We start from the raw sequence: 24,393 nt of genomic DNA, 5'->3' as shown, positions 1-24,393 counted from the left end.
GATTACAGGTTGAGTTGACAAAGGTAGTAATATTAGTGTATATAACCAAAGCTCAGTCAAACCTTTGACTGTGTATCTCAGGACATTTTGATTAAAAATATAGGATGCTACAAAGTTAACACAGTGAACAATACATATATTATCCATTAACTAAGTGACGGGTGTCAGAGAAATCATCATCAAGCAGGTGTGCTTTTACTGTGATCCCATAGGTAATGCATTGGTAATATATTTTAATGAGTTTTTATCAATGACCTGGAAGATAACATAAGAATATCATTAACAAAGTTTGCAGTTAACAGGAAGAGTTAGAGCTTGGCAAATAATGAAGAAGAAATGTTACTAACAAAGGGCAATCTTGATTCCCTGATAAACTAGAAGCTTGCAAACTGTGTTTTCATTTGAACAAACAAACAATCAAAAAAATCGAGAGAGAGAGAGAGAGAGGCTAAAGAATAAAGGACATAAAAGATACTAATAAGAGAGTAGATGCTAACATGGAAAACACTAATTCTGGGAAGATCCATAGTGATGGTCCTGCTCTGAACTGATCTGAGCTTCACATGAGATTCTGTGTTTCGGCTAACAAGACCTTTGAATGTAGTAACAAGGGGGTACTGAGCAAGCGTAAAGAGTCAATAACACTTATGTATTTGTCCCAAAGTAAACATTACTGGAATACTCAAGTAAATTCCTATGCCTGAAGATCAAGGATTGATACTTGGAAAGAGTTCAGGGAAGATTTTTGAGAATAATTAGATATAAGAAAACATGACTCATAGCAAAAAAAAATCCAGCTAGCCTTATCACTTTACTAAAGATTAAATAAAGGTATGAGGTGATCTTAGTCTACATATACCTTTGTGAGGAAAAAAATAATAAAAAAGGGTTATTCTAAAGGTCATGGTCTAGCTACTGTAATATCTAATTCAGACCAGCCCGATGTCCTGTGTCACAGGTCAAGGTAGTTAACCACACTGGTCTTTTTTGAACATGTAATCTATGACTCATGCACAACTACTTATTTCAAACCAAGCAGAATTACAAGTTGGATTTGAATAATTTGAAGTAAGGTTATATGTGGTTATGTTGTTGAGGCAGACTTCTGTAAGAGATTGTATCTTAAAAGATTTGTCTTGACTGAGATAGGACCTACCAAGGTTTGTTAGACTGTAAGAATAATGAGGCTTAGTTACGGATGACATACCTCAAATATATAGTGCAAAGGACTAACGTTTTTTTTTTTAGGAAGCAGAAGAACATCAATGAAAGAGATAGAGTGTTCTTTTCTCGTTTTTAATCAAATTGACTTTTTTTTTCAGTTAAGGTCCAATACTTAATTCTTTAAGATAATTAGGAATGAGAAAAGCAGTTCAGTTAGAATATGAAATGAACTACCTCTGTCCCAGATTCCAACCAAGCATGGATGACCATGTGAAGGATGAGGTCAGGGCAAATGCTCCCTTAGTTTAAAGAAAACAAGTAATTCATATTCTTAGCTCTGCTCTGAAAAAATAAAGTAAAAATAAGTCACAGCTGCTGCCTGAACTACAAGTGTAGCTGCCTGCACATATACAGAGGCAGCTTCAGAGAGAAATGCAGCATCACTTCTGCAACAGCAGACAAATGGTTAGTCATATTACTCAATAAGCTGCAATCACTTTGCCAAAGAGGATACATACTGATGGTCAAAATGTTGCAGTGCACAAAAGGGAACAACGGGAGGAAGGACAATATCACCATCAAGTCTTGCTCAGTTATAGGATGTTGTTTAACAACTCCTCTGTCTTAGCATGCTTTGCTTTATGGTTAGAAAAGCTAAATTCAGTTCTTTCAACTGCCTGACCTGTATGGGAGGAGAACCAGTCATAGATGTCTGCAAAAGGAAGTGCCACATCCATGAAGAGTTGATGATGGGTCTGGGCTTTTGTTTAGGTGCGGAGAGGCAAAAGGAAGAAGCAGCTGATAAGCACTCAAATTTTTGAATGCCTTATCCAAACCTCTCTGGTCCAGAAGCAAGACTAGAAATAACTCAAACAGGATTTCTTGAAAGATTTCCAGAAGCACTTGGTTTTGGCTGGGTCAGTAGTACAGCAAGAATAGCCTTTCAGGGATATTTTGGTATTGCCTTTTCCTGTCTCAAACACAAACAGAACATTTGGTCTTTTTCTCTTCTCTTCTCTTCTCTTCTCTTCTCTTCTCTTCTCTTCTCTTCTCTTCTCTTCTCTTCTCTTCTCTTCTCTTCTCTTCTCTTCTCTTCTCTTCTCTTCTCTTCTCTTCTCTTGCTTTTCTGCCTTCTCTCTCTCTCACTACTTTTAACACTTCCAAACAGCTGGGGCTGTGGTTCAGCTAGAGGTTAGGACAAGAGCTTGGACCAATCCCATTGCTTTGGTTGAAACAGAGTCACCAAACAACCAACGAGCTTCCTAAAGAAGACTGCTATACACCAAAGCCCAGGACTCTACAGAGATGTAAGAGCATTTGGTACAGAAAGGAAATGGGAAGCTAATGAAAAATATAATTCAGGAAAATATATTTCTTTCTCCTTACAACTACTGTGTATGCAGAGACGCATACGTATACATATGTGTACACACACAGCCAGATTCTATCCTCAGCTATGCATACACTGTTCCCATTGAAGCAGGGAAGCCACACACATGCATTTGAGGGTAAAATGTGGACCCGACAGCTGGATGTTTTAATGTAGCCACATTAATTACAGAGCTCAATGACCACTGGATACAACTGAAACTCTGACCGCACTGAGCAGAAGATCAGCCTTGCAGTGCCGTTCCCGGTTTCTGGACAGCAGACAGCGGTGTCTGAGAGAAGAGAAACAATACAATTTTGAAAATTCTCACCTGTTCATCCTTTCCTTGCGCACTAGCGTTGGTACCCATCCTTCCTTCGCCAAGGACTGACTGTTACGTACACGGCCACACACAAAGCCTGCCTGGCAGCCACAGAGCTCGTAAACCAAGCACTGTAATCTTCTTTACTGGCAGTACTTAGTGCTATGGATGCAACTGGGATAGTGGTGTTGCTGACTTGGCGAGACTTTCTTTAGCTGCTTCTGTTAACATTTCAAGGTTTGGCTGCCACAAGGCCTTCCCAGCTGCCTTCTTTCACTGGCTTGGTTCAAAGGCCCAAGGGGATTGAGTGCATATAGACTGGTTTGACTTTGTTCTGGTATGTACATACACACACACTGAGCTGCATTTAGCGAGCTGAGAGTGGTCTGTCCATACATATCCTTATTGACAGTTAAGCAAATGAAAATCAATTTTCAACTTGCAATAATAATAAAAAAATATTTTAAAATTATAAAAATTATGTGATACTATTAACTACTGGGCAAAAAGGATATAATGAAAAATCTGTGACATAAAATGAATACATAATAAAAGTGTTCTGTATTTCTGGGTGTTGTATGAGGCCTTAGGAAATGCTCACCTGAAAAAAAGGCAAAGTGCTTTTCTGATACAGAAAAGAATCTGACACCATACTTTGGATTCTAGCCCCACCTTTGGTGTCTGACAGAAAACACGTATCTTGGCCTGAAAGTCTAGTGGAATTAATTACAGAAGTTGTTTGAATTTTGCTCTCTGTGATTCATTAACTACTTGTTTACCTCTTCTTTTGTTTTCATGAACAACAAAAAAAGGTTCATTCTTTGGGTGCATCACCTTCTTAAAAATAAAGGAAATAAATAACACAAACTACTCTTCCCCCAAGAACCTGCACCACTGCACAGCAGCTAAAGAGTTACTTTCTAACAGTGCATCATTAATTTTGCTTGATCTGCCCAATGCTGAATACACCTTTGGAATATGGAAAACAAAGTGAAAGTGCCTTTAGAATACAAATAATTAGGTTGGCTGATTTCTTTACAGAGATAATCCAGAGTCAGAAAGTCTGACTACATTTTACCAACTGGAAATCCTACCCTACAGGGCCAGAAGGGAGTAATGCTGCTAGCATCAAGAGGAATGAGACACCAAGGGAAAGCATTGCCACCACAAAAGCACACCACATCAGGGGACACCTGCAGCTCATAACAGTTTTTGGGGGTAGTTAATTCAATTGTGCACTAGTTGATTTTGATAATTTTTTTTTCTTCCTGAAAGTTTTTTATGTATTTATATTTTAAATATTGTTCCTCCTGCATCAGAGATTTGCAACATTTTTGATTTATTGACCGTAAGAAATATCCAGTGAGTGCACAGACTCCACTACAAGAGTTGAAAATCTTGGTCTATTTTGTAAATTAAAAATAAATTATAGTCTCATAATGTGCTATGAAATTGAAAAAAAACACACCACAGAAACAGCAGTATTCCAGTAAGGAAAGAAGCTGTGTTTTTCACAGCAAGGAGCAATAGCCAGTGCAATTAAAGCAACAAAGAAAATAATAAAAGAATGGAGGATGGCTGTGAAGTACTTGCAGCTGAGATATTTCCATTTTCTTGATGTAGGCCTTGTATTCCAGATGCTCACTTAGCCCTCACCCTCAGTCTTTGCTCTTTCATGGGTGAGATTCATTCATTCACTCCTGTTCTTTATACTGTTAATGGAAAGTGTCATCCCCTGAAACCCTTTCTGGGTAGCTAAGGTTCTCTATTTTCTTTTGCTCCCTTAATATAACACTTAGCCAGTGATGAGTACACCTAGATTCTTCATCTCTTCACACCTCCTTCACTGTTCTTTAGACAAAGTATTTGTACTTATTGATTTGACAAGACAATGAAAAGAAAAAGAGAAAAAAAGGAAAGAATCTGCTGAGCAAATGGCTTTCCTAAATCACCTGCCTTTTGCTGATTAAATATAATTATAAATATAATGTAGATTTATAATATATATTAATATATAATTATAAATATAATATAGATTTGTTTAAATAAAGTACTTTTTAAAGATGTATTTCCTAAGTGTTTTCTCAGGTATGTCACAGCACAGATTCATTAAATACACATTCCTTAAAATTATAATTTCCAGGATATGAGAACCTTTGTTCTGAGCCTGTAATCTTTAGCATTAAAAACTTGATAATGAAGTAATGTTTGGTCCCTGACATAGCTCTGAGAAAAAAAAAAAAAAAAAAAAAGTTGCTGGTAGCATGGCTTTTTTTAAGAAAATGGTATTTTGAAACAATGTATGCAGATATATTGACTCTATACAGAAATACTGAGAAAATTCATTTTAAAAAAGAAAGTCATCAAATTTAATTAATTTTGGTAGAGAAAGCCAGGTTAAAAATAGCATTTGCAGTTAAATTCTTTTGCTTGCCTTTTTACCTTACTTTTCTCCATGGAATATGTTTCTGTTGCAGTGATTTCACATGTATATAAACGTCCTCTGCTGTAGTTTGGGTTAAGTCTGCTGAAGACATGGCTACATGTGAGCAGGGCAAAGCCGTGTAGAAATACCCATGTGAACTTTAAATGAAGTACCTTAGAGACTTGGGGCAAGAGAGTTTCTTTAGTGGGATCATACACTAGGGGAAAAAACCCACATCACTGTCTTCCAGCGCACAGATTAGCTCATTTAGGACTGGTTCTTACAGCTTAGCTTAGCACTGCCTACTCTGAGTTTACATTTACTGAGTTTAATGCTTCAATGGACAACCCTTGAAGGATAACGTCCTATGGCTTGGTCCAAGTCTGCTCTGTTTAATTTTAGTTCAGAATGTGTGAAGTTTGGACTGCATCAAATACTTCGATGCAGAAGACAGCACATGTCACTTTTAATGGGACAAAAGGGAGGATACTGCTTGCCTTGCAACCTGGTCAAGAAGCTGAAGGAGCAGATGGCAAAGAGATTTGCTGCACTGACTATCTGCTCTAGTCTCACGCCCCAACAGCGATGGGTTCATATTATACTGCTTTATGATTTCACTACCTCAACTGCTCCTTTTAGCTAGAAATTCTGCAGCTAGACAGACTTTAGGGATTTTCAGTTCCATATTTTTAATACTGTTATTTAAATTATGTGAATTTTAATTCAGCAATTGAGATGGCCAGGAACAATGCAACCAAACCTTTGACATTTTTGAGCGATTGCCAATGTTCTCGCCACCTGCTGAGCCACAGATGCAAGTCTCTGTCTAAGATATATCCACAAGCATACATACATAGATACATTAACTATTAATTTTAACTCCATAAGAAAAATGGTATTTCTTCTTTTAAATCATTTTTGTGTGTATCTTGCTACCTTTATTCATAATCTTTATTGATTCACTTACATAAATATTTAATGATCATACTCAAGTATATGATTAAATCTAATATCTATGTTGAAGCACACTGGTGAATATTTGATTCTCATTCACTGTAGAATTGTTAAGGACTCTGAATACATAACATAAGCACCATTTTCATCATGAGGCATGCCATGTTTTGGAACACAACTCTATCAAAAGATAATGCAAGACTTCAACTTCCATAAAATTGTAAGTGGGATTCATCTCACTGAACTTTTAAGCACTGATGCAGCAGGCAGGTACATCTGAGTTACTCAGCTAGGTTCTTTTTATTGTTGTTGGAGAGAAAAAGACATTATTAAATCACATTTTATCTGATACTTTAAATCTGTTAATCAAGATGAGTTGAGGGGCTTTCTAGGAGCAGCTGGTTCTTACAGCAGTCTGCAAAAGAAGGCTGGAATACCCTGTTAGGTATAGATTTCTGCAGCACAGATATCTAAGCTAGAGACATTTTGAAAGCTACCATTGTTGTCTCTGACTGCAAAGGCGTCTTTTGAAATACAGCCCTTCAGAGAGAGCTACACTGGCTCTTATGTACATACTTTAGGTTGTTAAGTTTAATTACCGATTTTCCCTGTGATTTACTTCAATTCGCCAGACCTACCTCTTGGCCATATTTTTTTCCCCTATGAATAATGCAGATCACGTCCCTCTTTCCTCTCCTCATGAAAAAAAAACCCACAGTTATATCTCCATATGCAAGGACTAAAGGAGAGAAAACTAAATACAGTGAATTCTGTGTAGCAGACATGTTCTATTAATATATGTAGGATAAATAGCAAGATAGATAGATGAATGAACTTCTTGTATCCATTACCCTTCTTCAGTGGTAATCTGTTGCTAGTGTAGCATTGACTTGTGATAAGAGTGTCTGCTGCCCAAGTAAGATAGGAGCTGAAAAAGAGAATAAATGAATTTGATTTATGTTCTCAAGGCCAATTGCCAGCCCAAAACGTATTATGCCAATACCCAACGGTATGTGAAATGGCTCATGTTAATTCAACAGAAACTTAGTCCAAAGACCTTTGCCTGTACCTTTTCCAAGCTGCACTACTAACCATTCAGATCAAAATAAATAGGAAAATAGACCATAAAGGAATTACAATCCCAAAGGTAGTTGACTGAGGCTCAGATGCTCTTGGCAGCACTGCAAATGATGTGCATATGATCAGCAAAAAGCATGGAAAAGATGCAAAGGATAATGACATATTTTGCTATTGTGTTTGTTTTTCTTCTATGTTGTTCATTATGTACAAAATTAGAGGTGGAAGCCACAGCCAGAAAGCAACAGCTCAATACAAAGTAAAACATAAAGCCTATCCAAATAGCTGGCTGAAATAAAATGGGAACAATAAGAAGAGCACCAACAACACAAAAGAGAGGCCTAGGCAGGGGAAAAAAACAAAAACAAAACCAAAGAAAACCCTCATCTTTCCATGGCTGTCATCAGTGATGAAAAGCTTGAGAAAATAAGTTTAAAAAACAAAATAGAAATCAGTCATACTCAGTGTTTAATTCTCCCATCAGCCTCAAGACAAATTCCTACCAGAAATCTCTGGGAAAATACTGCGACTTCCCTGGGGTCCTGCCGGTTCCCACCTTCACTTGACTGCTCAGCCGCCCTTGCTGTACCACCACTACCTGCTGAACACAAGGAAGCCGTTGGGAAAAAAGAATTTTCTTCCTTAAGAACAAAACCAACATGAATCCTTCAAAATTGTTTTCTATTTTTACAGCAAATGTCTTTAGAAAGTGGAAGAAATGTAAAAAGTCGTAGTTTCTGACAAAAAATAAACCTGAAGTTTGTGAAAAAATATTCTATGCCAAATAAAAATTTTAAAGGAAAATTTTCCACCAGTTCCAACATATTGTTTCTGTGACCATTTAAACCTATCTTTCCAAGAACATTTGCACTCTTTAAATTCACCCAACCTTTTCTGCAGGCCGTGCAGGAGGATTTAGTGATCACAGGAGCCTCCTGCAGAAATGTCCATGTCAGTAAGCTTTTGTGTTTGGATTCCAAGGAGATATCTTGGTAGCCGTGCTTGTGAGAGAGCGTCCCTGAAAACTGCCTTTTGCACAAATGAATTAATAAAAAGTCAAACACAGTGTTTTGCCTTGTGCTTGTGAACCCCTGCAAAGTAACAGCCTCAAGAGCTATAATTCAGATGAGCCTGGGAAATAACACAGCAGGGTAAGCACCTCAGGTACCCTTCACTATCTACCCTTCCACTTTGTGTTCCCAGTTTCTCTTTTTATTTCAAAGCTTCCCTGGGAGCGCCATACAGCAGATTAAATAAACAGCGAATATAGTGCAATCATGTTATTTTTTCTTCCTTTTGCGTTTTAAAGGATTGGGTTTTATCCATCTTTGTGTTCTTCATTCCCTCAGCTGGACTAGGTGCCTCTGAAATGTTGTGTGCTTCCCTCTGGATTCAAATCCAGCCTGGCCAATGTAAAAAAAAAAAAAAGAGAGAGAGATTTGGGTTCTTTTTGGCTTTGACTTTCCACATGACCTTGGACAAGTCAGTATACAGTTGTCTGATTTAGTTTCCCCACCATCATAATTTTTAAAGACTATTTTCCTTTCTCTGATGCATTGATATCACAACTGAAATTACATTATTGCCAGAAAGCCTGTCACAGGAGTTTGGCAAACTAACAGAAATGTATGAGAGCCTGAATCCCCATAAAAATCCCTTAAAATAGCATTGGGGGCTATTCCAGTTTAGGGAAGATTGCACTACTAGTGCTCGTGGCATCCCTGTTATGCATGTAAGGAGGGAAAATTGCTCTCTAGAACTGACAAAGTCACAAGCTATAAATTCACTACATAAACAGATAAAATGTTAAAGCCTGCTTCTCCTTTCTCAGCACCAATTGCACTCGTAGCTTTCTTTTATCAGCTCAGCACTCTCCACACACACACACACAAAATTAAGGTGATTGTTGAAGACTTATAGGTTAAAACCATAAATAAACTGTAGTCAATCAATAGTTGTAATATATCCCATCTTTTTCTTTTATCAGCCAAGTGTGAAACACAGGCACAGCCAGTGAACATTGGTTTAATTGAATCACAGTTGCTTAAGTGCTCTCAAGAGGTGATAAATTAAAAAGCGTTTTATGCATGAAAGAAATAGGTTTCTGCAAGTTGGAGAAGGAATATGGCATGAACCTAGCAATAAATTGTTGGTTATCCACTAACACCAAATTGCTACCAATAAAAATTATCTGTGAGCATTTTAACAAGGAAGGAAGAGTAAACAGAAGATTCTACCACAGATACGATTTTGTTTTGCTTTTTTTGGTCAAAGTAGTGGCAAGTTAACTGGAGAGCTGGTCAAATTATTTCTTGAAGGCAATTAGTTTAGTGAATCTAATTTATTTTGTCTTGAATAAAAGTTCCCCAGAAGATTGCTGGTTAGAAGATTTTATGGCTGTTTTCCAAATTTTGAGACCATGAGCTTTTCTTTTCTGCAATTTTTTTTCTGAAAAAATTCTTGTCAATTTTTAAAAGGATTTGCTTTCCCAAATCATATCATACTGGTTATGTAAACTCACTGAATATGGTAAAAGTTTTACAGGTTTACCTGCAAAAATCTTTTCTATATTTTGATGCTTTTTTTTTTTTTTCTTGAAAGTTCCTGGGTTAAATTCTGACCTATCTAAAGCTACTGCATTTCAGCAAGGGCAAGATGTCATATTGCATGTCTTGTAAGTAATTTAGAAATGCAATGGAATAAAACAGGAAAAGCACTTAAAAATAACTGTAAAAGGATGGTATCAAGTAAATTTTACAATATTCCCCAATTATGATCTCATACTGCCTTTTCCCCCGTACTGGTTTGGGCTGGGATAGGGTTAATTTTCTCCACAGTAGCTGGTATGGGGCTGTGTTTTGGATTTGTGCTGGAAACAGTGTTGATAACCCAGGGATGTTTCCGTCACTGCTGAGCAGTGCTCACCCAGAGCCAAGGGCTTTTCTGCTTCTCCCCCCACCCTACCAGCGAGGAGGCTGGGGGGGCACAAGGGGTTGGGGGGGGACACAGCTGGGGCAGCTGACCCCAACAGACCCAAGGGAGATCCCAGACCAGAGGACGTCATGCTCAGCACATAAAGCTGGGGGAAGGAGAAGGAAGGGGGGACATTCGGGGCGATGGCGTTTGTCCTCCCCAGTCCCCGTTCGGCGTGATGGAGCCCTGCTGTCCTGGGGATGGCTGAACACCCGCCTGCCCATGGGGAGTGGGGAATGGATTCTTTGGTTTGCTTTGCTTGCGTGCACGGCTTTTGCTTTCCCTATTAAACTGTCTTTATCTCAACCCCTTGAGTTTTCTCACCTTTACCCTTCCGATTCTCTCCCCCATCCCACCAGGGGGGAGTGAGCAAGCGGCTGGGTGGGGCTGAGCTGCCAACAAGGGTTAAACCATAACACCCCCCTAAAATATGAAGCATTAAAGCTTCCAGCATATTTGGCCAACAGTCAGAGCAAAGTATGAGAAGATATTCAGTGCTGATGGAACTGAATGGAAAACCATCCCATGAGCATAACTGTGCCATACTGGTATACTGTAGAAATATGTTACAGAGTAGAACAGGATCCCGGTGGAAAACCTCCATCCCTTGAGTGGGAGATTGATTAAGTCCTCAGATTCCAGCTCAGGCAAGTTCCAAGTACTTCAGCTGCAATCTTTTCTGGACTCGTTCTTAGCAAAGCTCATAATTAGAAAAAAAAACCACCCCTCCTTTTGCCTTTGCTGACATGTTGTGTTCTGTCGATGTATTTTTTCCTCTCTGTTTTTTCCCTAGAGATTTTTCACAACCCTCTCCCTTCCTTTTCTCATTTCACCTGTGAATAGAAGTCTTTGCTATTTAAACAAAAATCATAGCCACAGCTTTATTAAAAATAAATTTTAATAGTATAATTTCTTCAGTGGTCTCTTGAATAAGTGGAAAAAACCAGATACAAACACACCCCATATAATCCCAAATTGATAGATGCTCAGAGCTATTCCTCCTCCCCTGCCTGCACATGAAGACTGATGCTGTTACAGCTTTTAACGCAGATCAGGCTGTGAATTCATGCAGCCAAAGATCCAAATTGCACTTGCGAGATGCCAGTACCTGTTTCGCACCACACGGAGCCATCCACACAAGGGACCAATGCCTGGCTCCAGATCAAGTGACACACGGTGGCTTATGTGCATGCTGCTCAGGACAAACTCTGCTACAAAACCCTGGCAGCAGCCCTCCAGAATAGCTGTAAGCCTGGGTCACCTCCAGGCTCCATTTGGCGCCTCCATGAATTTAAGACATCATTATTTCTGGGGCTTTTCTTTCTTTCTTCCTTTCTTTCTTCCTTTCTTTCTTTTTCTTTCTTTCTTTTTCTTTCTCTTTCTTTCTTCCTTTCTTTTCTTTCTTTCTTTTCTTTTTTTTTTTTTCCCTTTTTTTTCCAGATATAATCCCTGAAATGAGGTAAGAACTGTGTTACAGCCTATCAAGCCAACAGTTGTATATCATGATACCAAGTGTGTATATTGCAAGCCCTGGACCTTGATTTGAAGGCAAGTGAGAAGGTTCTCCAGGGAAGAACAGTGGCCCTACTCCTTCCCCATCTGACCACTGGGAACAACCTCAAACAGAGTCATCCCCAGAAACACATCTGAATTTCACCCCAGAAAGAACTCATGATTCATTCATGACCTGGACCTGTTGGAACGAGTCCAGAGGAGGGCCACGAAGATGATCCAGGGCTGGAGCAGCTCCCCTATGAGGACAGGCTGAGAGAGTTGGGGTTGTTCAGCGTGGAGAAGAGAAGGCTCTGGGGAGACCTTATAGCAGCCTCCCAGTACCTAAAGGGGGCCTACAGGAAAGCCAGAGAGGGACTTTTTACAAGGGCATGTAGTCATAGGAGAAGGGGTAATGGCTTTACACTGAAAGAGGGTAGATTTAGATTAGATGTAAGGAAGAAATTCTTCACTGTGGGGGTGGTGAGGCACTGGAACAGGTTGCCCAGAGAGGCTGTGGATGCCCCATCCCTGGGAATGTTCAAGGCCAGGTTGGATGGGGCTTTGAACAACCTGGTCTAGTGGAAGGTGTCCCTGCCTGTGGCAGGAGAGTTGGAACTAGATGATCTTTAAGGTCCTTTCCAACCCAAACCATTCTGTGATTCTATGATTCATTCTAAAAAAGAGATCAGGCCTGAATAGGGAAATTGAGATGTTAAGACAGTGAAGATACTCTCATATCCCTGCAGGCTCCCAACCTAGAAGTCTCATTTTGCTGTGCAAGTTTACCGATGCTAGGAGTGAATCTTTCTGACATATGAAAGACAGGCTTTTGATGTATCAGAGCATAAGATTTTTCTGTTTCATCACACAAAGTGATAATGATGTTTGGATATTTCTGAAAACTTGAAGACACTGGTTGGGAAGTACCTGAAAATTTCACTACGGGAAACTAAAACTGAAGATTCAAACTTAAGAAAAAAGCAAAGAAAGTAAAATAAAATTACTTTTTTTCAGTCTGTAGTTATTTCAAAAGGTCAACAATTTCTTCAGGATTTATTGATAGGGAACAATATTTTCTGTGGAAAAAAAAATTGTTAATCTCTTTTTCCATTCTGTATTTTAAGAAACACCTTAACTTTAGTTTATTTATCTGGGTGGTAGTATAAAGTTATAAGAGTTTCCAGTAGCAAAACATAATTTTTCCATTCAAACTTACAAAATAAATACCTACGTAGTGGAACATTTTATAACAAAACAGTTAATTAAATACAATACCGCTTCATGTTCTTTGGGTTTAGCTCTCAGGATTCATAATCAGAGTGAATATATTAGGTCTTTGGGGAGTGTGTGATAAACACTGTGCCTGTTCTCACATTTATGTGCTTAAACAAAAAGTTTATAGTTCCATCCAATTTAATAATGAAATTCTAGCTGTTAGAATTTCATACACGGATACAACATTTCTCAGTGTACGGTAGTGATAAGGGAGTCTCTCCATCATGTGTGAGAAGAGCAATGCAAAGCAAAAGCCCAGGAGCAATTTTTGCTAACCCAAGATGTTTCCCTAGGTGTCTGCCCCAAGCGCATTTCAGTGTCGTTAGAGAAAGACGGGCACTTCCAATGGGCCATCTGGACCCGATGGGCTCAGCCAGCCTCTGCAAGGCAAAGATGACAACGCTGCCCTTAAAGCACTCTTGCCAAGTGTTTCAGGAATGATAGAATGAATTAAAAAAAGAAAAGACTTACATTTTCTTTCTCAATCTGTATGATTTCTTCTCTCTCTAGGTGGTTTTGGGCTCAGCTGATGAGGGCTTTGAACAACGTTTCAATTAAGGAAGTATTAATAGGAAACTCAGAGCATTCTATTGTGAGAAAACGAATTCCCTTTAGATGATGCTGGCTGCACAATATGTGAGGACAAAACAATTTACCAAATACACAAAAGCAAAAATCAAACCAAAACCAAAAGGACTTACTGAGCTAACACAGATTAATCCCACAGCTGCAGAGCAAAGCCACCTGCCCTATTTGTGAAATCATGATGAGCGTGTGGAAGTCAGAAGAAAGAAGCATCTGGTGCACAAAGCTGGACCTGAGGGGTGAAATAACCTGGAACTGAGAAATGCTCTGCAGGCAGCTGTGAAGCTGCCTCTGCTTACCGAAGGAATGACCCTTTCAAAGAATAACCTGCTTTTGCCTGCTTGGCCTTAGCTTCATGTCAGGACACAGAGAGAGACAGAGAGGCATTTAATAAATATCTGAGCATGGCAGCGTGGCAACCTTTTCCACCTGAGGTCTATAATTCAGGCAATTATAAACTTGCAGAAAAGACCATGTTTCTTTCATACGCGTCTCAGTTGAAAGCAAAAGGGAGATAAACAAGAAAAAACAAGACCACTAAGTTCTGAAGGGACTTTAACTCCGTGAAAATACATTGAAAAAAAGAATCTTTTCCGCCAAACACAACTAGGATTCAGACTAATGCATCTCTCAGGCCATACGTGGTAGGTGCTAGCTTCAGGGCACTTTCAACCACCTACCACTTGTTTTGGGATTCATCTCACCCAGCTTTGCCATCTAGCAGTTACATATCCACTCCCCGCGGTCATGGAGGTTCCCTGTGAAGGGAGAGAGACTGATCAGCCAAATCTCCTCCTGGAAATGCCAGTTGTAGGAGAGGCCCAGAGGAGCACCAGTGGTTATTCTCACCATTATCACCGAGGAAAGGCTGGATGGTTACATAGAGACCTTACTTCTAGGTAACAGAAGCACCATGAGGTAAATTCCAACAACATGCAAATGTTGGGTAAAAAATGTCATCTAGTCATACACTGCCTGGATGGAAAGGTTCCTGAACCTCTGGATAGCCTGCAGCTGAAATGATTTGCTGCACTCTTGAACTTAGATGCAGGAGCTATTGCAGCAACATTGGACATGTAGGTGGTCTGAATATGACCATATGTGCGTAGTTACTTTCTGAGGAAAGTTGGGGCTTTGCTTTTTTCCTTTCACAGCCGCCTTCTTTATATATCATTTCAGGTTTAAGGCTAGAATGTTAAATTGGTACAGTGTAATTACAATTATTCACATGCTTTAAACAACTAACATTTAGTGCAAGGAGAATGGAGATCAGACAAGCTAAAGTGTCAGAGTATGTTCATGTTTTTCATTACAATTCAGGTTTCTGAGAAATGAAACATTTTGAATGTTGATCAAATTGATTTATTTCCATTAGTTTTAAGTGGCAATTAATTGCTGGCTGCATTAATGAGAAATTATTTTAACAGAAAGATCTAAACCCAGTGTTCCATTGCACTGTTACCAGCCTCTCCAGTAGCCCTCTACTTAACTGCTAGAACACTAATAAAATCTTAACATAAGTAGGAATATTACCATTGACTTCACACAAGGCCAACTTGCACCCAGTGTAACATGACCTGTCTAAAAACAAGCCAGTATCTTTTTGTGCTTCTGGTCAACAGAAATTCATTTTTTCCTTTCTCTGACTACATCAGTTCTTGTAGGCCTGAAGAATTCGTTAGGGCTCTATTATAGGTTTGGTGGACCCCACAAGAGGGCTTTAATCAAACATAAAGCATACATCTCTATTAACTTTTTTTGTTCTTCTCCTAGAGGGGTTTCAATATTTAACTCAAGGTTCAATATAAAGCTGATTTTTCAAATGATTGCTATTGTTGATTTACAGTGATGTTTGGTTGGATTTATAAATTTAGAAGAAAGAGATGCCAAAAAAGGATACTAAATTGATTATGGAAAAGAAAAGTCACATTCAAAGGGAAGTACGAAAATTTGGCTTCTTTAGCCCAGCAGGAGAAAGGCTGAGAAGGAATATGCTTGGTCTTTATAAAAGCACTGGAGTCTAAATACTAGATATGGTTCCACCTACTTTCAGCTACCGAAAAATGTTATTCCAAAGAGTAAATGCCTGCCCTGAGTAAACCTATGCTGAAAATCAGAAAAAGATTCCTACCTTTGTGAGCAAGCACGTTTTAGGAGACCTTTCTAAGTAGATTGGAGGAGGAAAAACCAGATGGCTTCTACGGAGGAACAGTTTCTGCAATAATTTATTTGTCATAGTATTGGCAAAAGGGACTGAACTCTGACTGTCTCTAGTCCTCCTGTCCTCCATTACTATTATGAGCATTTAAAGTCAGCAGAAAAGGGTACCAGGTAAATAATCTCAGCTTCAGAACCAGATGCACCACAGCTTACAATTAAAAACATGTTTTCTTGCTTGTGGCTTTCATAAACCCTTTTGGGGCTTTCTGAAGTCAGCTGAACTGTGCGCTTTTTTCTTATTCCTAGTGAGGAACAAATATTGTTACGGCACAAGAATTACTCACTTACCCCTACATGACCAAAAGCTAGGTGAATTCAATCTGGTTGTTTAAGGCTGTCAGGCAGCCTTGAACAGCAGTGCAGCTCTTCCTCAGATGGGTTTCCAACACATGTGGGGAGAAGCATCTCCTGAGATGGTTATCGCTTGTCCACTGAGTCCAGAGGAAACCAAGACAGTTACCAGAGGCTAGACGCCCAACTTTCTGTCAGCTAAAATGAAGCAGGAAGAATCTGAGCCCTAACTACCACTTGTATCCACCTGTATGAGCTAAAACCTCCACCAAAGTCACCAGACTGCACAGCATGGGCTCTTCATGGTGCACGTGAAGACTTGAGAGTGTCTTTCAGGCGTGTGGGTTGGGTGGTGCCAATACAAGACAGTGGAAGTATTTTTCATAATGATCTATGGCAGAGCAGTTTGATTTAACTTTGTTCAAAAGAGCTCAAAATGGGCGGAGTAGAACCTCCTTGTGGCAGTAGGACAAACGTCCAACTTTCTGTCCTCCTTCCTTCCAGCCCAACCTCCAGCCTACAGGGAGGAACCAGTCAGACTCTTTCTGCTGTTTTGTTCGGACTTTCTCACATTTCTTTGGTATCTGATCATCCCTGTTCCTCCCAGTCTGTGCACATCTATATGGCCCAGTCCTTAGATTCCTCCCGCACGCACTCCTCCCTCGTCATTCTCTTTTTCTTTCCCTTTGTTTGCTCCCCTCCACATTTATTGAACCTTCCCACCCTAAGCTCCGTCCATATTTTAGCCCTTGCCTTCTCTGTGCAAGCTGGAGGTCCAAGGCAGGAGCCTCGCCAAGTGGGAGCTCCTCTTGTGTGGCTTCTCGGCACTGACACAAAAGAGGGACCAGGAACTGCAGCAGTAACGAGGAGCTATCACTTTACCACTTAAGGGAACTCATACTAGTTTTGGTCACCTTTTGGACCAATTGGTTTGAAGTTATACAGGACCTAGTTTCTAAGTAAGTATGCCGTTTTGCAACATGCAGGGTAATAATAATTTTAAAAAGTAGGCTGATTTTGAAGCCTGCTGAGAATAGAATTATAAATTTTCCCTTAAATCAAATACTTTGATGGATAAAAGGAGCTAGGTTGAAGCATGCTTTGTTTGGGAAATGCTGGTATAAATACTGATAACCATAAAACAGTAGATAGCAGAAAAAATTAGAATACTTACTGTTTGGTCTTCCAATTAAGTTAGCTGATTTATTCTGCAAATTTTAAAGTCTAATTATTCTTGTCAGTTGACAATGCTGTTGCATATTAGTGGGTAGACTGTATTTGAAATAAATATAAGAAGTGAAAATACAATATACATAGATTACCATATTTAAGAAATTGCTTGTTTCCAAGCAGACAAAGACAGAAAGTGCGTGAAGAAAGGCCAAATACTCATTTTTACCTTTAGCAATACCTGATTTTAAAGTCTGTAATTGTGAAAATAAACATTCTTTTTGTGCGCAGCTCAATGTTAGTCACTATATCTGTGGACTATAAATATTGCTGTGTACCGTAACTTGGTATTTTGTTCTAAATCGTGTTTCTCTATTGATGATTAAAATAATAGCTAAGAAATTGGTTCTTAGGCAGAGCTTATTATTTGGTTGTTAAGCAGTAATACTTCCTAGCATTGATTGTAAGAAGAGGCGAAATTCATAAAATCCTCTCAGGTAGTTCAGGAGAACCATCCCATGAAATTCTCTCCAAGACACCTCCAAATGTTTTGCCCTCAGCTATTGTCTAACAACTCCTGAGCAGTCCTACGCTCAGGGGTTGAAAGGGAGCAGCCAGAAACTATTTATCTGGGGGGAAAGATGGCCTAACTCCTTGCCAGGCTCGGCATGCGTTCGGGTGAAGGCCAGTTCCCGCAGGGGAGGCAGAAGGATGGGCACGGCCGGGCAGGCTGGAAGGGGGCCGCCCCGGCAGCACGGGCCATTCCATCGGATTAGCCGTCTTGCTAAACGTCACCCTACCTTTAAGTGGCCTAAGGACAAAAGGAAAAAGGAAATATCCAAATGTCTTGCCTCTCGGAATCAATCACACCAGGCAACAGGGAAGCAAAAGATGTTGGGACAACGCGCGTTCCCGTCCTTGCCCCGCGCTGTGAACCACCAGCACAGAGCTCCGGCTCACCGCTGATTTCTCTTGAAGACGATGGGCGGCTCGGCTCAGCCCTTTGAGAGGCAGAAGCTCGTGGTGGGTAACTGAAACAGCTTTTTCATCGTTATCTGAAGCACTGCTGTGAAGCTTGAAATGGCTTCCCAGGGCCGGCTCGTACCCGTAGCTGCAACAGCCTACTCGCTTCAATTTGCACGCACGCATTCTCTCTCCAAAACTTGGTTAGCAAGATTATTTTGATTTTAATGAGGGATTTCTTTTCTTAATTCGCTTCAAGTAGCTGAACTAAATCATGGATGCGGTGAACCACCTGGGGAACTCTTTAGGAAGAATAAGTAAAGTACACGCAACCTCCACTCCCCACCCTCTATGCACACACGTGCTCACGCACACACACGTTATTTATGACTTTGTTTCCACCTGTGCTGACATGGCTGGAAATTTACAACAGCATTGAAAAACCTACAAGTAGTACCTCAGAAATTCCACATTTTACTGAGCTGCGTTATTATGGCACATTTGTCAGGCAGCCAAATGCTATGTCAGCCCCATAATTGATTTACAGCAACATCTGTAAGAATATTTGAGGAAGAGGAGGAAACCAATGTCCGCTTTTGAATCCAGTGTTTCAAAGAAACTAATGGTGGTGGGAGATTCACAGACAGAAAACACAGAAAAAACCCAACATGTTTAAATGGATATATGCTAAATGTTATAAAAAGGGGGGAGAAAAAGAAAAAAAAAAAGTGCATTACTTGTCAGACAGGAGAATAACCACAGCCTTTCCAGGCATGTTTTAACTTAGCTATATAAAACACCTGGCCTTAAAAAAGCAGACCTTTTTCTTTTTTTTTTTCCTCCTGAGGAAAATATGAAGCTTAAACAGGAAGGCCACATAAGCTCAAAACTCCTTTGTGAAAGACCTCATTAGAAAAAAAAAAAAAGAAAAATCCCACCAAATTTATATAATAGTTACTTTGTAATTGCTATGAACTGTATGAACAAATCCCTACTTTTTCATTTAAGAACGTTTTGTGAGGAGAAAAGAGGTCCAACACTATCGAAGAGCTGGAAAGGCTCAGGTGGAGAAAAGAGGTAGGAATGCCTTTCCCAGATCTGCACCTACAATAACTTGCTTTTCTGTTTGCTTATCAACCATTTTCTCTGCAAGACAGCAAGATGTTGAAGAAAGCAGGGAAGATAGCTGCTGATATTTGGGAACGCTGAATATTATTTCCATCACCCTGCAACACAGTGCTGTTTAAGTTGTTGGGGGTTTTTAAAAGTAAATGAAGTTGATCAAACATTATATACAATTCTCAAAGTGTACAGAAAGCAGAACATTTCTAATCACACAGAAAAATATTAAGCCTGACTCTTTACAACTACAGAAACTTGTTGAGTCAGAACCACTAAGAAGAAATCAGGAAGAGGAACATGCTCTGGTGGCAATGAGGATCAATCTGCAGAGACCTGCCAAACTCAGGTCAAATGGATTTCGGAAGAGGGATGCGCGGTGGGGAGAGAACAAGCAACAGCTCTGCCCGCACCAGCCTCTGCGTCTGGTCTGTGCTGCCCTGATAACCCAAAGGGGTCTGCATTCTGTATTCCAGTTCTGAAGGGAAAAGTGAGAATTCAAAACCAAAACCAAAAATAATTTTGCAACAACAAGAAATTTCAAAGTGAAAAATCAAAGCGTTTCCATTTTTTCAGAATTTTTTTGATGTTCTGATCTAAGCAATTTAGTAAAACGAGTTCAGTGACTCAGTGTCACAGAGCTGCTTTTTGATTTCATCTTCTTTTTTTTTAAAAAAAACTACTTTGAATGAAAATGCTATTTCATATGAAACTGCTAGAGCGTGCTGGTAGGTGAAATAACACAATTGTTACAAGCTACAGAGCAATAAACAAGCACGTTTTTAAAATGAGGCACTTAACCTCTGTTTACATTAAAGCATAATTTTATTCGTTAAGTTAATACAGCTTTCTGATTAGTCATATTTTCCATCATTGCCATCATTTTACTACTTTACCTACTGTGTGGTCAGTTACGTGAAATTTAATTCATTCTAAGTACTATTTTACACATAGGTTTTTGTCCCCTTGCCAAAATCCGAGAGCAGATTAACTTGTCCCTCCTTACAGTAAATACCTACGAGGCTGCTGCGAATGCCCCTGACACTTTCCATTCTTTAGCTTGCATGGAAGGCTGTGTAACCTAATTACGATGGAGGCCACGTTTCCCCTTTCCTGAGGGAAGGTTAATAGAGAAAGAAGTTTATGCTAATAAAGAATACGATCAGCGTGTGGCAGAAGCCAGGCTCTGGGCAGTTGGCTGCTGTAGCACCGATGCTTTCTTAATGCTGTTGGCATACAGACCTGCAGCAGGTAGCAGTGCGAGTACAGTTTATTTTAAGAGAGTAGCTAGTTTCAGTTACAAGAGCTGGCTTGCTAATATACGCCTCCTACCATTTACTCAAATAGTAGCGTCTTCATTGCTGTGCTAGTGAGCCACAGCTGTTAAAAAACTATTGAACAAAAGCCTCATTTGGAGAGGTGTTACAATTATTTTGTGGTACCAGTGGAACAGATATTTTTGTGTGTGAGCTCTCTGGTCTTCAACTATGTCAGTCAATAGTCTGCAAAATCTTTCTGGATGTAGTTAGGCAGGTCATGACGGACCTCGTGATGCCAAATGAAGGACCAGGTCTTTCTGGTTATTTCTAAGAGTCTAGAATCACAATGAGATTGAAAAGCAGTTTCAAAAACTCCTCTAATGTTTCTGGGGAAAATGTACCTATCTCTTCAGATGCAATTCTCCCTGGCACCTGGACGGCACTTTGTCAGCAACAATTCTGCCATACGTGGACTGAGCATCAGACGAGTATCTCACCAAGCATCTCCAGCCCCAATGTCCTCTGTGTCCTGCAGAAAATGGCACAGCTGCCCCATTCAAGGGCTGATAGAGTGGCAGCTCTAGCTCCTCGATAAGCTTATTGAACTGTGTTACAAGGAGTAAACATTAAAATCTGCACAAGTTATTCCTTTATTATTATTCAAAATTGCTTTACGATATGATAGGAACTCTAGCCTTCCTCCACTGCATTCACTTTACAGGATCTCCGTAGCTCGGACTACTTCCCTCAAATGTGGCGTGCCAGCACGTTAGCAGCAGGACAGAATTAGATATGGTTGTCAAGTGCTGGCACATCTAAGAAACTCAGCATGAAACCCCACCGTTTGTTGATGATGGAGCCGCGAGCCCCAAATTCTCCATGTTATGGCAACGCAAAGTGGAAGACAGCGGCATAAAGAAAACCTAAGGACATCAGCGTTGATTCCTCCATTACAGTCTTTTTCAGTGTATTTCTAAAATAAGTAGACTGGACACCAGGATTAGTGCCAAAGATAGTTTAACTGGATAGGAACTGACATGGTTTTGCATCGTTTTGCCGTAAAAGAAGCTGAAGCCTCACCGTTCAAGAAGATGTTATTTCAAAGAGCTGTATAATCAATACCTGAATTTTGATTATCCAGCAGTGGACCCAAATCATAAGTCACAGCTTCTCCACGCACATCTACAAAGGACGTGCTGAAAGTAAGGAGGATGCACGTTGCTATGGCAAATGAGGGGGTCTTCAGACCACGCTGCATACAAGTCTTCCAAAGTAAAGGCCTACAAAATCTCAAAGCCTGTCTTATATTCAGGGGACCTTATTACCTCTGTTGAGTAAGTAAAATCTTAATTTCCAGTGCCATCATACTTGAAATTCACAGGGTTTAAAACTAGTCACTATTCATTTTGGAACATGGCATATGCGGGTGCTCAGACTGCAAACTCCTGCATTGCACTTGGTGAACAGCCCATGGTCAACAGTCCAGCTGAATGGATAGAATACGAGAGCACTTGTTGATGGCTGAGGAGATGCGATCATGCTGAAGTGCCATCAGTAGTCCATTATCTAGCGTAATTTATGGTTCTGTTCTCTGTTGTGTGGGAAATGAAATCCTGGACTCGAGTCACAAAGCCTAAATTTGTTTTACAAGCAGTGAACTTAAATTACTACCAACTTCACTCTCAGGTCCTGCTGTCCCATGGCATTCCTGAGTCACATTGAGCACAGGCATTCTGACACAGTGGACCCCGTGGACTACACGCCTCTGGGAAACTATGCATTGCACTGGCAATATTTAGTCTTGAACTCAAACGCAGAATAACAAATGGATCTTGTTTCTCGTCTACCAGAAAAGGAGATTTTAGATGCAGTAAGACATAACTCTCCCGACAACATGCTCTTTGTTGCACAGCTGCCTTTGGCATTTTAGAGCCCAGAGGACAAGAGGAATTAAGTACACAAAAAAGTATTGTGAAGAGCACAGGAATGCATGTATTGTATTTGAAATATCTTGTATCCGTCTCCTCGATTACGCATTTACTGCATATTCATACCAAGAGCTTCCTAAAGCTGTGGCTAAGCCTGTCTCCCCATGCTTCCCCTCCTCTCCCGCAGCACCCAACCCCTGCTGACTTCTGTCTTCAGCTACACTGTGCTCTGTAAAATGAATACAGTCGTCCTAATCTATAACCACAGTCGTCAAGGCAAGCAAAGGAGCTGGAAGGAGAGCAGTGTGGGTTCCCAGAGAGGGTGTCCAAAGGATGCGGGAAGTGCTGAGCTACGAGAGGAAAAGCAGCATGGGAAAGGGGGGAGGCCACCTGTACCTTTCGGTAAGCGATAAGATGTGCACGTATGCTATTTCAGCAGAATTACAGACCCCTAATACTTAGGCACAACAACCGCAAGAAGCACTTTTCACCACACGTAAGTGGGCAAAGACACTATGGCTTTTATTCCCTGCTGTAACGCTTCCCTAAAATATAATAAAGTACCTGGTAAGCTCTTCATCTGAGTAAAACCGTATGTACAAGAACTGCACCTTGTTATACACTGGTTTTCTCCCTTCACTAAGCAGGCTGAGGCTCTCCCTCTCCTTATTTTCGTAATAAAATAATTTCACACAGCTGCTAAACTAACATCCAACTAGTAAGACACATTCTCTATGACAAAGCAATACAAAAAGTGAGAAAAAAAAGGGAGAAGACTTCACTGAGAAAATATAATTCTGACATGTGTCACATCCACGACAAGAAGTCTTGCAAATAGCAAGTAAAATTTCTGCTTATGTTTGTACTTGAAAAGAAACACAATCCCCAATTATGGTCCTGGCTTGTAAGGTTGGCAGAACACAAACGTTTGCAGTATAAATCTTTGCAAATGTTTAATGGATCTTGAATCTTAAGGCTTAGTTTTAAGCTTCTTTGAAGCAGTTCAAGAAATAAGACCTAAGTGTTCAAGAGATCCCCGAGACCAAAATAAGAAATGTTTGGTGACACTAATGAGTCCTCAGTTGGAAAAGCAGCAATAATCTTCAGCAGAAAGTTTGAGCCTAACTCTTTGCCATTGTGGCCCTGTCAAAATCCATTTACAGTTAAGTAAAGAGTTCTAAATTAAAGCATTTGGTCCTGAAATACTGTAGCGCTCCTTAAGGTTTTGTGTGTTTGAAATAGTAACGGCCTTCAGTTCAACTATGCAGGTATCCCCCAGTGTCATCTCAGACACACCACTTCCATTATTGAGCTAGGAAACGCTTGCTCCAGAGAGATTCTGGTAAACAAGCAATTCCATTTATCTGTCTAAAATTATTAAAATTATCATTCAGGGCTTACAGAAACTATACTTCAGAAATTGTTTGTACGAGTTCATCGGGTAAAACATTTTGCTGTGTAGAGCACTAAGAGGATACTGCCTTTAAAGAATATTTTACAAGTTTTAAGTAAGCCCATGACAAGACTCCAGTTGCTGCTGCTCATAAAACTGCAATGTCTGTTCTGGTGTTCAGAAACACTTGTTTCTCATTCTAAGACTCTGAGATGCAGCATAAGCTTTACTCAGTGTTGGCCGCAATTTATTTCCCCAATCACATCAACTTATGATTTAGCTTTCAGCTGTGTAAATATCAGGCTACCAGCTCCCTAACATCTGGATCTTCAGAGGGGAAAAGAAAAAAAAAAGGAAAAATAAAAAAGAAAATAGACGCAAGAGAACTTGCAAGCCTTTAAAACAGATGTTC

This window comes from Harpia harpyja, chromosome 6, assembly GCF_026419915.1.
Source record: "Harpia harpyja isolate bHarHar1 chromosome 6, bHarHar1 primary haplotype, whole genome shotgun sequence".
Classification (NCBI taxonomy): Eukaryota; Metazoa; Chordata; class Aves; order Accipitriformes; family Accipitridae; genus Harpia; species Harpia harpyja.
This window is presented reverse-complemented; position numbering follows the sequence as displayed.